The 15685-nt window shown below is 38.2% G+C and overlaps 1 pseudogene; it reads left to right on the top strand.

Annotated features, from left to right (window-relative positions):
• Positions 1-1192: 1192 nt before the first annotated feature.
• LOC138311488 (uncharacterized) lies at positions 1193-3985 on the top strand (annotated as a pseudogene).
• The last annotated feature ends 11700 nt before the right edge of the window (positions 3986-15685 follow it).

Below are 15685 nucleotides of genomic sequence, written 5' to 3'. Positions count from 1 at the left end.
GTGCTTGTAAAATTGATGTACTTCCGCAATGTTTTACCGCGCCTCGTTTTCAATTGACATGTGCTTCAACAGCCACGCTAAAGGCTGATTGATTTTTGCTGAAATATGGCTGAAGGTAACGGCGGGGCTCGTCCCAAGCGAACAGGAGCGGGAGCAAGACTAAAAGGATTTATCGACGCCCTTCAAAACGAAGAAGAATCCCGCGAAAGTGATACGGAAGACGTTTTCCATGAATCTTTGACGATGCCAGAACATGGACCCATGCCGGGGAGTGATGGCGACCACGTGGACGATCATGACGACGAAGAGCTACAACAACTGCAAAGCGAACTGAAAAGGATAAAAATTGACAGAGAAAAAATTATGATACGAAGAAAAATTAATGAAGAAAAGGAAAAAATACGAACCGAACTCGCAAAAGATTACGTGACACCAGACAATTCTAGGGATCACGGTCAAGGTCACGAGAGTGGAGCCGTTGCCAGTGTCGGTGAGTTGATATTGAACAATTTGAACAATAACAACGAACAGCGAAAATGTTTAAAAATCGTAGACCATATCTGGCAGGACCCTATTCCCCAATATGACACTGTGAATCAAGGCAAAATATGGAGGTGAGAATAGGTAAAACTCGTACTTTGGAAAAAGTGACACTAGAACAATGGGGGTTCGCGAACATTCAAATAATGAATGCCCTAACAAAATCAGGCAATCTCCCCAATTCTGCGCCATACTTAAAGTATACAGCTGACATTTTCCGGCTCGCGTCCAAGTATGTTTGGTTTTCCGTGCTCCTTTATGATAAGGAATATCGAGAACAACAAGCCAGGGAGCATTTTGAGTGGGGGACATACAGACAAGATCTACGGGAATTCAACCTAGTTCATAAATCCTCTAATGCCACGTCTAGGGCATTTCAAGAGGCTGACATTCAAACCCCATATCACAACAGTGCACCGGATCGACGTATGAAGGGTCCCTTCCTGCCTAACGGGAAAGAAATCTGTCGTAGCTTCAACAGTAACATGTGTACGCGACCGACAAGTAGGATGGCACATAATTGTGCCATTTGCCTTTCAAGTGTTCATTCGGCCGTTAACCACTCCCAAGACACTTCCAAATCTTACCCCACTGTCATAGGGACTCCAAAAACGGGCCAGCTCAGCAGTAGACTGTACAAACTGTCTTAAACATGGGGCGTGGGAAGAACTTCTCCCCAATGACTGTGAGGATAGGGAGGAACTTTTAGTTGGTATACGTGATGGATTTAAGCTTACTTCAAAATTTGGTCCATACCAAGAAGTCGTAAGGGACAATTATGCCTCAGCTGCTTTATGTAATGAAAAAGTTGAAGATCAGATACTCACAGAGTTATCGCTAAAAATTACGTAATAACAGATAAAAAACCGACAATAATTAGTTCGCTTGGAGCTGTCCCTAAAGCTAACGGGGATGTTCGTTTAATTCATGATGCTAGTCGGCCTATACATGCATGCTTAAATTCTTATACCTCGGATACAGATTGTTCTTATATGGATTTAAAAAGTGCTATTTCTATCATTAAACCAGGTGATTTCTTAGCAAAAGTGGATTTCAAAAGTGCCTACCGCTCAGTTTGTTTGTTTGTTTGTTTGATTAATTAACGTCCTATTAACAGCTATGGTCATGTAAGGACGGCCTCCCATGTATGCGGTGTGTTGCTTGTATGTTGTGCGAGGTGCGATGTTTCGGGAGACTGCGGTATATTCATGTTGTGTCTTCTTGTATAGTGGAACTTTTGCCCTTTTTATAGTGCTATATCACTGAAGCATGCCGCCGAGGACACCAAGCAACACACCCCCACCCGGTCACATTATACTGACAACGGGCGAACCAGTCGTCCCACTCCCTTTTTGCTGAGCGCTAAGCAGGAGCAGAAACTACCACTTTTACGGACTTTGGTGTGTCTCGGCCAGGGGACAGAACCCAGAGCCTTCCTCACAGGGCGAACGCTCAACTCAAGGCCAAAAGTGAGGCGGTGCCAAGGGAGGCATTAGGAAAGATTAAGTCAGTTAGGAAGAAGAGAAAAGATAAGATCCTAAATTTAGTCGCCTTTTACGATCATGCAATAGGGGCAGCAGGTACAATTCTAACGCCCTACCTGCAACCGCTCAGTAAAAATTCATCCTTCAGATTATACTCTCACAGGCTTAAAGTGGACGTTTAAGGAGAAACATCACCATCATATATAGTATGACACAAAATTACCTTTTGGGCATGCCAAAAGCCCTAAAATCTTTCAAAAGCTGAGTTCGTCTGTGTGTCATATCATGAAAGTCCATTTAAATGTGACAGTTATCGCATATTTAGACGATTTTCTGATTATCGAAAACACTTTTGAACAATGCAGTAGAGGTCTTCGATTACTCATCTCAACTCTGAGAAAATTGGGCTTCAATATATCGTGGAACAAAGTCGAAGGTCCTAGTCAGCAGCTTATCTTCCTTGGAGTCTTAATCAACACGACGGAACTAACATTGAGTTAACCGCAGGAAAAAAATGACAGAATTTCAAAACTTACTATATACGTTTGTTGGAAAAAAAGCGTGCAAGTGTCAAACAACTAGAATCTTTATGTGGAAAGCTCAGTTGGGCATGTTTTAGTGATAAAGGGAGGCCGCACCTTTTCTCAGACGTATGCTAAATTTGATTCCAAGTGAATATAAAAGTTCTAATGCAAAAGTTAAACTTAATAATGAGTTTTTTCTCCTACTTAAACTGGTGGATAACGTTTATGTCAACTTTTAATGGTTGTGTCCGCTTTATAGAGTCAACACCTGTAACAGGCCTACAGACAGACGCGTGTGATAAAGGATGCGCAGGGTACTTTAATGGTGATTACTTTTATGTCAATTGGGAATTAGACCTGCCAGTGATGTCCTCCGAACATATTAATATTAAAGAAACAATGGCTGTCGTATTATCAGCTTTACGTTGGGCCCCTTGGTGGTGTAATAAAACTGTGATTGTGTCAACGGACAATATGACCACCATGAGCATTTTCAACAAAGGGTCCTCTAAGAATAGTGTACTTATGTTTTGTTTAAGATTGTTATTTTGGATACCTGCATATTATAATTTCAAAATCAAAGCAAAATTCATAAATGGACGATTTAATACTATCGCAGATAGTGCTTCTCGCCTTCATGAGCAAGGTCAGCTTTCTCGCTTGTATAGTGTTGTGACTAGTTATAACCTTATTGACTTTACTGCCGATGAGCTGTTAAAGCATGTTTCCCCTTCTTTTCTATGTTATAGGTGGGGATTACGCGGATCCCCAGACAGAGAGACTCAAACACGGTGTGAAAGACTGAAAAAGAAGGGGTGGGCTAGTTCCACATCAGAGACTTAGACCCATAAGTTAGCAAGTGTTCCGGCAGATATAGAGACTGTAGAAATGTATGTCGCCTATTTGGTTGATGTGAAAAAATTCAAATTTAGCAGTATAAAATCTTACTTAAATATTATATCAGTCTTGCACAAGTCTGAAAATCTACCTGATCCTACTACAACCTGGCATGTAAATCATGTCTTAACGGGTGTTAAGAGAGAAATTGGCACATCACAATCATGTAAGTCCCCAGTAACTGCCCGTTTGTTGTTAGAGATTCACGATATTTTAGATTTTACTTGTAAAGACAACTATGTTTTTTGGGCAGCCTGCCTTGTTGGTTTCTTTGGTTTTTTGAGACCTAATAATTTCTTAGTTAAAGGTGTATTTGACCCATCCCGTCATGTTCAGTGTCTGGATTTGTTGTCTCACCCATGGGGTATGTTATTGTCTTTAAAAGTTGTATAGACCATGCAATTTAGAGCTGTTCCTATTGAAATTGTTCTTCCCCGTTCACAGCAAGGTCACCCCCTTTGCTATAAACGCTATATTGACACTGATAAGAGCAAACGTATCAACGCCATGAACCTCTTTTGTTTACCTCTTCCTCGTTAACATGTGTCCTAACCCCATTTTCCCTTTCTTTTCAACAACTTGGGTTTGGACCTATATATCTCATGACATTTGCAACACTCATTTTTGTTGTATTCTCAATTTTCAATTGATAGATACAGGTCTGGTACAGTTAATAGATGTACTCTGGAAGTGGTATCCATTAAAGCCATTATTGTTTTAATGTTGTTGCTTCCTTTTATTAGACTATCAGTAAAGTACGGAGCCCGCGAAGGGACATGGAAATATATTTATTAATCTGTGCACACGGTTTGTGAATCCGTGCACACGGTTTGTCAATCTGTCCGCACGGTTTGTCAATCCGTGCACACGTTTTGTCAATCTGTTCGCACGGATTACTAATCCGTGCACACGGTTTGTCAATCCGTGCACACGGATTACTAATCCGTGCACACGGTTTGTGAATCCGTGCACACTGATTACTAATCCGTGCACACGGTTTGTCAATCCGTCCGCACGGTTTGCCAATCCGTTCGCACGGATTACTAATCCGTTCGCACGGATTACTAATTTGAGTGCACGGTTTACCAATCCGTGCACACGGTTTGTCAATCCGTCCGCACGGTTTATCAATCCGCGCACACGGTTTGACAATCCGTGCACACGGTTAGACAATCCGTCCGCACGGTTTACTAATTTGAGTGCACGGTTTACCAATCCGTGCACACGGTTTGTCAATTCGTCCGTTTACTTATCTGAGCTGAATGTTCTAGCTTTATCTATATCAGTTAGCTATGGCGGATACGAATGAACGTGACTTTCTGATAAAACTATACTTTGACATTGGATTAACATACAGGAATATAGTGGCTCTTTTGTTTGAGAGACATAACTTTATTATTAGTGAGAGACAGCTGAAAAGACAACTTGTGGGTATGAATTTGCGCCGAAGACAATATACTGATTTAGGTGAAATTGTTTCGACGGTGAGTAACGAGCTTCGGAATTCGGGAAAACTTCATGGATATAGAATTATGTACGAAAAATGCAAACAAATGGGACTAAGCGTTAGAAAAGAAGACGTACGTCTAATCCTAAGAGAAATAGACCCTGTTGGTGTAGAAACTATCTCGCCGTCTAACGCGTAGGGCCTATTTTGCAAAGGGGCCTAATTATATTTGGCATATAGACGGCTATGATAAAATCAAACCTTTTGGTATGTGCATTCATGGATGCATAGATGGGTATTCGAGGCAGATTATCTGGATGAACGTGTATTATTCTAACAACGATCCAAAAATAGTTGGAGGATACTTTTTGGAGGCAGTAAAAGAATGTTCTGGTACTCCTTGTATAATCAGAACTGATCATGGTACTGAAAATGGAAAGTTGCGCGATTTCCAGATTTTTTTCCATCGTAACAATCAGACAAGGACACCATACATTGCTGGGGCAAGCACTGCAAATCAAAGAATTGAAAGTTGGTGGGGATTTTTGAGGAAAGAATGTATCCAGTACTGGATTGATTTCTTCAAGACTCTTGAAGAAGAAGGGAAATACAGCGGCAACTTCTTGGATAATCTGTTGCAGTTCTGCTTTATGGCTCTTGTGCAGGTAATTATTTTAAGTGATTCATTTGTATGTGCGTAGAATATGTACAATATGTATGTAATGTATGTTGAAATAACGTCAATATTTATCACATGAAATAGTAATCCGGCTGATATTCAGTGGTTTCCCCGTGTAATATTTCTGCATATGTCACTATTGATCACTTTAAGAAAAATACGTTAAGCTTTATAATTAATAGACCTTCTTAAAGATAGTACGTATCATTTACAAAATGATAAAAATGACCGTTGATTTAGCAATTCTGTATTCAAAACATCATCAAGAAGCCGCAAAGCGTGGCATTATCCCCCTTGCCACGTGTTGGTATGAAAACACTGATACAGGTATATCTCAAGCTCAAAGTATTAAAGTATAACTAAAAAATGTATTGTAAAACTGAAGAAAAAAAAAAAACAGCAGGTGACAAAAAGAAACAGTAATTTGGTATTTTTGACTAAGTTTCCATGGTAACAGAAAGAAATACCGAACATGGAGGGTCCACAATAGCGAAAGGCACCACTAGGGCACTTGTCTGCAAGTTTCAAAGAGCTACATGTACGCTGAAAAGTTTTTGAGCTATAGTCGGCAAACAAAAGGAAACAGTAATTTGGTATCTTTCACCAAGTATCTATGGTAATAGAAAAACACCGAACATGGAATGTCTACAATAGCAAAAGGCATCACTAGGGCACATGTATGATTTACAGAAAGTTTCAATGAGCTGCGTTTAAAGGTTTTTGAGTTACAGCCCGGAAAAGAATCTCGGACGAACGGACGGACGACGGACGGACGGACGGAGCCCAAATTAATATCCTCCACAAACGCGTTTTGTGGGGTATAATTATGTTTGATAATATTTGACTGCGTAATTTAAATGAAATATTAATTTCCTCTGTATCTCTCAAAATCATAAAAATTCGAACTACAACCGTCATTGTTATATAATAATGATTCGACAAGTAGTAAATATTGTACTTGATAATTGATAAATCATTATCGAAAGTTTTTTTCTGTTATGGTAAATCAAATCGTTTACACATTGTGGTGCTAATCATTGGTATTTTGACGTGATATCATGTCCCCTTTTAAGCGAGTAAGTGAGGGTGGGGTGTGAAAATTATATCGGCAACTCGTATATATAGTACAATGAAGAGTATGTTTTTATCGTTTTTTGATCTAGACCTCTAAAACGTCTAAAAATGGTCTTAAGGCACTCTGGTGGGTCCATGATTATATAATATGTAACTAATTCTCAGATCCCTGTGGTACATGCGTGTACCGCGGTCTTTAAGTTTCCACTAAGTTACATGTTCATATACGGTGGCGAAACAGGGATTGATAGCTGGAAATTCTCTAGCATCTAACTTTTAAAGATGCACCATCGCTGACAAGCGGTATTATTTCACTATCAAAAACAGGAGCAGACGATTTAGTATTTGTCTTCAGTTACAATAGTAACTTACTTTACACCGTTACCACCATTGAAAAGTTTGAACTTCTAATTTTACTTCAAGTTAAAAAATTGAAAAATAGTTAACTGCATCCCGAAAAAATTCCGTGTCACTACATGTATATCCTATATGGAATGAAGTACTACTTTGCGCATGAACCGAAGGCGAAATAAATTATTTTATTTTATTTTTTGTGTTAATTAGACATATATATATATACACGATTAAACACCAATTTTTGTTCAAATGATGAATATCATTTATGCTCTGTCGGCGGTGGAGCATCTTTAACGAAGTATCTTAGAGCAGAAAAACCCGGTGCACTCGTACGCTAGTTTCGTCACCATGTGATGAAGTGAAGGCTACCAAATGTATCATCGTTGATCTCGGATCCATATGGTTCTGAGAATTAATTTCAATGTAAATCAATTAGGACTCATCAGAGTGCTCATAGACCATTTTAGACGTTCTATGGGTCAAGAGCAATACCCGGTAAAATCTTTCTACCTGATATACGAGTACATAGTACCATGTACAATATGATTTGTAAAACGGGCACTCTGGTGAGTCTAAATTGATACAAAATGTGACTAATTTTCAGATCCCTGTGCTCAGCTAAATCCTTTTCCCAATTGTTACCGGAGCAACCATGTTTCAGTTTGACTTTCTATTTATCATTCTTGGACGATTTTTCCAACCAACTGTCGATATCGTTTCAACAAAGCCATGTAGTTTTATGCATGCAAAATTGATACGCGTGTGTTAGCAGTTCACAAAATAGTATTTACACATACTTATTACTATTAACATACATGAAATTCTTTTTTGCAGAATGAGCTAGACAGGACAGTTGCAGTTGGAGATGAAGATATAAATGTGTGTACAGAGGGACTATAACATCCTTCCATTCGTCCATTGAACGATCAATAGTACCGCCCGGTATGAGTCAGTCCCTTTATTTACATTTACGACATTTGATCAAACGAGCCGTAAAAATACTTGTTTCCTAACTTTTTATGGAGATTTATCCTTGGGGCCCGAAGGGGAACATGAGATGGCTTGTTATAATCCGTTTCCGGTTCTGAAATCCCCGGAATTTGTAGGGGGAAGGGGCGGGGTTCTGACCAGTAGGGGCGGGGCCTCCCCCAATAGAGGTAAATCTATAAATCGCTACTTGTCCTAGAGTTCTGCATGATTGTAACCAAATTTGGCCACAAACATCCTTGGGGGTAGGGGAACAGAACTTGTATAAAGTTAGGCTCTGACCCCCCGAGGGCAGGAGGGGCGGGGCCCAATAGGGGAAATAGAGGTAAATCCTATAAATCGCTACTTGTCCTAGAGTTCTGCATGGATTGTAACCAAATTTGGCCACAAACATCCTTGGGGGAAGGGGAACAGAACTTGTATAAAGTTTTGTTCTGACCCCCCGGGGGCAGGAGGGGCGGGGCCCAATAGGGGAAATAGAGGTAAATCATATAAATCGCTACTTGTCCTAGAGTTCTGCATGGATTGCAATCAAATTTGGCCACAAACATCCTTGGGGGTTGGGGAACAGAACTTGTATAAAGTTTGGCTCTGAACCCCTGGGGGCAGGAGGGGCGGGGCCCAATAGGGGAAATAGAGGTAAATCCTATAAATCGCTACTTGTCTTAGAGTTCTGCATGGATTGTAACCAAATTTGGCCACAAACATCCTTGGGGGAAGGGAACAGAACTTGTATAAAATTTGGCTCTGACCCCCCGGGGGCAGGAGGGGGCGGGGCCCAATAGGGGAAATAGAGGTAAATCCTATAAATCGCTACTTGTCCTAGAGTTCTGCATGGATTGCAAAACCAATATTTGGCCACAAACATCTTTGGGGGAAGGGGAACAGAACTTGTATAAAGTTTTGGCTCTGACCCCCCGGGAGCAGGAGGGGCGGGGCCCAATAGGGGAAATAGAGGTAAATCCTATAAATCGCTACTTGTCCTAGAGTTCTGCATGGATTGTAACCAAATTTGGCCACAAACATCCTTGGGGGTAGGGGAACAGAACTTGTATAAAGTTAGGCTCTGACCCCCCGAGGGCAGAGGGGGCGGGGCCCAATAGGGGAAATAGAGTAAATCATATAATCGCTACTTGTCCTAAGAGTTTCTGCATGGATTGTAACCAAATTTGGCCACAAACATCCCTGGGGGAAGGGGAACAGAACTTGTATAAAGTTTGGTTCTGACCCCCCGGGGGCAGGAGGGGCGGGGCCCAATAGGGGAAATAGAGGTAAATCCTATAAATTGCTACTTGTCCTAGAGTTCTGCATGGATTGTGACCAAATTTGGCCACAAACATCATTGGGGAAGGGGAACAGAACTTCTATAAATGTTGGCTCTGACTCCCCGGGGGCAGGAGGGGTGGAGCCCAATAGGGGAAATAGAGGTAAATCCTATAAATCGCTACTTGTCCTAGAGTTCTGCATGGATTGTGACCAAATTTGGCCACAAACATCCATGGGGGAAGGGGAACAGAACTTCTATAAATGTTGGCTCTGACCCCCCGGGGCAGGATGGGTAGGGCCCAGTAGGTGAATTAGAGGTAAATATTCGAATTCCTTCAGAAAAGAAACAATGAACCTGTATTTAGAACATTACTTGGCATTACAAACCAGATGAGCAATACAGGCCCTCTGGGCCTCTTGTTTTGTCTATAGACAGATACACGTTATGTATTAAACAGAAGTTTTTATTTCAAATACTATATCATATAGTTCCCTCTTATGTACATATAACTAGCCCGACACCAGACTTGGTCATAATGACAGCTAGATGTCTGATTTAGGCCTAAACCAGACATTGTCTAAGTACATACATGTATCTCTGACTAACATATAACATGCATGCTTTCACGATGCCTTGCGGTTTCAGATGAAAATTGGACGGCACAACGATAAGTCTGTTTCATGACAGCAAATACCAATTACTTCATCAGATAACTACTAATTAGAAAAGAAGTCAGAAAGACACTTTTCTTACTCAAAATACAATACTAAGAGTATATGTATATGTGATATGCTGAGGTGTTAATTAGGAATGGATGATGTAATAAACAAAATAATAAAATGACAATGTACGTGTAAATATTGCCGGAAACATAAGTCTACATATTAATTTAATAGAATAATAAAATGTTGATAATAAAATTTCATATCACAACAAATAAGTATACACTATGTTGTGCATGTAAGAAATGGAAAAAATCATAGATATTGAAATACTATTTATTTATAAAATTAAAGTAAAAGGATTTTACACTGTATACAATTGTATCACTGTAGTTACTGATTAACTGACTTGTTGTATTAGAATGAGAAATTGCAAGTACATGAGTTTATGGATAGTAAAGGACGATACAACAGTTTGTGCAATTTTGAATCATATTCGCCAATTGCTGATATCGTAGGTTGTTCTGTTTCAAGATTTTTTTCTATGAAACAAATTAAAATTTTGTAAAAGAACAGTTGACAAATAGTGCTGGCCATAACACAGTATCGAGATGATATTGCCATGACCATGGAAAAATTAAAAACACGTGAACCAAATTCTACAAACGTTTGCCTACGACTTATTTGGGTTTACTACACGCCTATTACATAATAATGGGATTATGTTTTATGTGAATGGCATGTACTTCTAGCCAATTATGACTTGCATTGTAATATGTAAAAGTGTGCTTATTTAATAAAAAACGGTAAAGCTAGAATCAGTATTGAATTATATAGTTAAGAGTCAATTTGTAGTCTTAAAAGAAACAATTGTTTTAATATATCATATCAACATCTGTCGGTATAATATTTAAAAAAAAGCTGTAAATTGCCGCCATTTCATACGCGATGTTTTAACGAGAAGAAGGGTGTACGAAAGCTGAATAGTAAATCACAAAGAAGATAAAAACTGAAAATGTTCGTCTTGTTACGAGAAGAATATTCCATACTTACAAAAAACTATTGTTGAATAAACTAGCATGTTCGTGTACATGATGTACGGGTAAATTTACAGTTTAACTTACATGTAGCTATAATAAGTTAGTTGTTTTAGTGTGAAATGACGGTAATTTGTTAGATATATCTTGTGTATCTAGAAACCAGTTTACCACCAATTTGTGTATTTATTTTTGGTTTATGAAAACGGTGGCATTTAGGTCGAAGGAGCAGATTTCCCCCATACCACTTAGGTGAAAGTTTGCGAATTTGTTCTATATAACAACTGTAAAAAAAGGTTGAAATTTTTAACGTGAAACAATCATTGGAATCTAGAAATTTTCTATGGACAATTTGACGGACTTTCCACCAACAGGAAATTTCGGTCATGATCATTCATAGTAACAAATTTAGTAACCGTTTATAGGTCTCTAGGCATTCCAGAACTTTACGAAGTCGTTTCAATATTTAAGAGTTTTTTGGCCCATGCGACCTTCTATGTAGGTCAAGGTAATTCTTATAAACAAACATGGTAGCCATTTGTTCTAGCATGCTACCTGCATAATAAGTTGAGACGAAGATTTTGAATGTGGTTTTCTTTCTCGAAAAAAATGCACTTTTCAACTTTGACCCTGATTTCCAACCAGAAGTTGACGTTTTAACAGAAAAGTGTTACATTAGTTATTTGTTCCATTTCTGATTCAACAGAACATATACAAGAATGAAAAAGGGTCAAGTCGTTAACGAGGTATTGACTTGTGATTGAAACCGGAAATGATGTCATAACGGCCATATTGGATTTTTGACCAACTTAAAAATACTGCTGTCATATCTTCAAATCATGTATTCTGAAAGAATCGCCACATATCAACGGCATGTAACATTTCATGTAATATTGAAAATCAGAATCGCTTCACTTGACCGACATCAGAAACTGTGCATAAGAAGATGAAACGTAATTGTTTTATAATCTGGTTTGCTTTTCTGGTTAGCTTAATTACGGTGGCTGATTTGTGCCATTTCGTCTGTTCGTCTTTTTTTCGCCCCGAAAAAAAAACGAAAATTAATCATATCTGTATTTTATGAAAACGTATAAGGGTCACCTTTTGCCTTTATATATCGCTACTTTACTACTGATTAAATAGCGACGTGGCACAATGTATTGTAACATCACATCTTATAGACTTCGTCATACCATGAAAAAAACGCTACATCTTACACACAAGTCGACAGACGTTTCGACAGCATATGTCGATTTTGCTTCAAAACGATTTCTCTACAAGAAGAAATCAGTCGTCTTGGTAAAAATTGCAAAGATGCAGTATAAATCAATATTCCATCATCCGTAAAACGTCTTGTCTAAATATAATAAACACTGACGACATTCTTAAGTTGCCATGGCATATTCTTACTGGTCAAACCGTCATCCGTAAAACGTCCTGTCTAGATAATATTTCTAGACAATACGCGAGTTCGTATCCCATGTGGGGTAGTTGCCAGGTACGGACTGCAGTTCGGTGGTATCTTCCGTGAACTCCGGCGGCATTCCTCCACCAACAAATCTGGCACGTCCTTACATGACACTGACTGCTAATAGGACGTTACACTTATAAACCCCAAAGCCCTAATGAAAAAGATTCTTGATAAAGGAACAATTCAGTCTAACAGTTCATTGAAATTTGCACATATATAGGAAACGAACCAGTTGTAATAGAAATTAGAGAAGTTGGTTTTACTTCTATTTATGCCAGAAAAGTTCACTGTAGTGAAATGTATGTGAAATGCTCAAACTCGCTTACTGCCCGCCATATGCCAAACCCTGGCCTTGCCAGTGTAGTAAAGATTTTTTTTGAGTAGAACTACTCAAATCCCCCGTACAAAAGTGTATTTACTTTATTAGAGGCATATTTTTGTCAAAGAATAATTTCATCAGCTCCTTCTGTAGTTATGTAATGTATTTGTTTAACGCGCGTGACTTTGGCTCAGGTATGGGTACAGCGTACATGTTGTACATGCTTAATCGTATTGATCAAGGGCATCAATTAAACTACTTTTAATGTCAATATTATTATTGTCATTATTATATGTTTCATAAGGAATGTAAAACAATACATTTATGTCATATTTTGCTTCGTGGATATGTACCTTTAATGCAGCGTATCGTATTATATTGGGTGTTCCATAGTCGTTAATATGAATTTAAAGGGACATGAACCTAAAATAAGTTGTTCTGTATGCTTAGATAAGGTTTTCATATGTTTATTGAATATCTTATTACAATGATTGGTTATCTAAAACGACAGGAAAACGTGGGGAATACCTACCCGAAAAATGATAAAAATAGACAGTCATATTCTATTTTTGGAACACAAAACGAAAGCTGGTCGAAAGCGAGGTTATAATGAACAACAAACTTGCTGACACAACAATTAATATTAGTTTTCCACATTTTAAGATAACTTTTAATTTACGATAGTTGGCATCAGAAGTATAAGCAATATTTGTTAATATCCGTAATAAAACAATTTGGGTTAAGCGTAGGAATGATAAGTGAGGAGTCAAACGAGACAGGGCACCGCGAAGGGAAGTTCTTGACCTAATTGCACATATACATCACGCAAGTATTAATTGGGAAGTAATTCCCGTCTCTTGCATTGCAGCGATTCATTTATATTTACCTACTTTCCAAATCGCGCACGTTACTGACTCTTGTCGCAATCCGTTTTCTATCGAAATTCGTTTGTGTTTGCTTCACCCACGTTTTCGACCCACCATTTTGTTTACGTTCAGCAGTGCATTGTGGGAGGTCACTAAAGTTCAACACTACTATTTTAGTCTGCAAAATTCGACCGGCCGGTTCAAAATACAGAAGGATGGAATTTCCATTATAATTATTTTATTTGACAAATTTGCACAATAACTCATATGTTTTACTTAGTAAGGTATCTGACACGTCTTAAATATGTGTTTTAAGCAAATTTCCATGGTTTATTTAGGTTCATGAGCGCAGCTACATGTAAAAATGTAAGTATAGTTAGGATTATAATCTCAGAACGAGATTAAAACTGTTTAAACTTGTAGTCCGATCATGGATTTTTAGTAAATGCTAATTTGCAACATTGTGTCTAGCAGTCGTCATATTTTTTTTCGATCTTGTCTCCCTCTTAAATTTGGCAACATACATTGTATTAAAAAGTGCGCGGGAATATGTCCGTAGTCTTTGGCACCAAACTTCCTGACGTCACGGTGACGGTGCCGTGTACTAATATCTCCCGGAGTTCATTGCGGTCCCCACATTCAAAAAATGTGGGGATAGACTGGATTACCTGCTTTAGTACTAATTCTCTCCGCAAGGCTGCGCTCATAAATACTAAGTCGTTGTATTTTCGGAGCGAAGCCTAACGGAGAGTAGAATAACTACGGCAGGTAATCCAGTCTATTGTAGGGAATGTGACCCTGGGAGAGATTGATACAGTATATCATTTTGACCGGTACATTCATTTTGCCGCTCTTGTCTTTTGTGTAGTTAACTAAAACTACTTACAGTAAATATATTATTTCAAAGTGTGTCCTGATGACACATGTACTTTTTGCATATAGAGAAAATTTCAAATCTCGTTGTGCTGATGACGAAAATCAAAATTTAGCTGCCTGCATGAAGGCGCGAGATTTTTCCCACGGGACACGATTTCAAAGTCCAAGGGGTACTGAAAATGTATTGGAATCCATATGCTCACATACGAATTTTAGCTCTACGCGGCTTTCGTATAGAGCTGCGCTCTTAATAACAAATATCATTTAAACCAAAACGTCTGACTTAGAATATTTACAGGAGATGCTCATTAGCCAAGACAATGGCTGAATTACCGAGTGTTGTGTTGAAAGACCAAACGGATGTAAGATGTTGAGGATTATAATTGGCCATGGTTAAATGCCAAAATTGCAATAATCTCAATGAATATTTACTCATGTTATCGTGTTATATTTAATATATAACTTTAAAGAACAAACATCTGTAAATGAATATCGAAATAGTCTAATGTTCAAACCCGTCCGAGATCGTATATGTACCGATGTAAAAAGCTAAATGCAAAGTGTAATTAGTCTCAATGAATATTTATATAAGCTCAAATAGATCTTTACAGACAATACTTTCAGTGCTTAATGTCAAAAGACTACCGTTAAAGTTTCAGATTATAGTATGCTTATAAACGAGATGAAGAATGCAGACCATTGTAGGCATGTGGAAATGAACAGAAGCAATGATAAACCATGACAAATGTTTATTATACCGTATTCCATAACTGAATATAGCTTCTTTGTATAGTTCGTTTTCATTAATACAAAGTTAAACAAAATGCACGATATACAAACAAAGTGGATGTAAAAGACATATGTGAATAACAAATAAACTATGTTATATAAGATTTTAAAGCAAAATCCTCTTGACCAAATGTTAATGTGAAGACCATGTCTACCAAAGAATAACACGAAAGTATAGTTACTATTTATATATTTTAAGACATTTGAAATAAGAAAACTGCCATAAAATATGAATACTGCATAATTATATATGTGGCACGTAATATTATTACATTACTATGTACCTTCATTTTTCTATTACAGTGGTTTTAAATGCCATTTAAAATAATAATCAACCTGGTGTGATAAACATAGAAATACTCAATAACAAGAGGCTTATCGGCCTAAAGGTCATCAGACGGTCAAAATA

Source organism: Argopecten irradians, unplaced genomic scaffold (genome assembly GCF_041381155.1).
Source record: "Argopecten irradians isolate NY unplaced genomic scaffold, Ai_NY scaffold_0032, whole genome shotgun sequence".
In the NCBI taxonomy this organism is placed as follows: Eukaryota; Metazoa; Mollusca; class Bivalvia; order Pectinida; family Pectinidae; genus Argopecten; species Argopecten irradians.
This window is presented reverse-complemented; position numbering and strand designations above follow the sequence as displayed.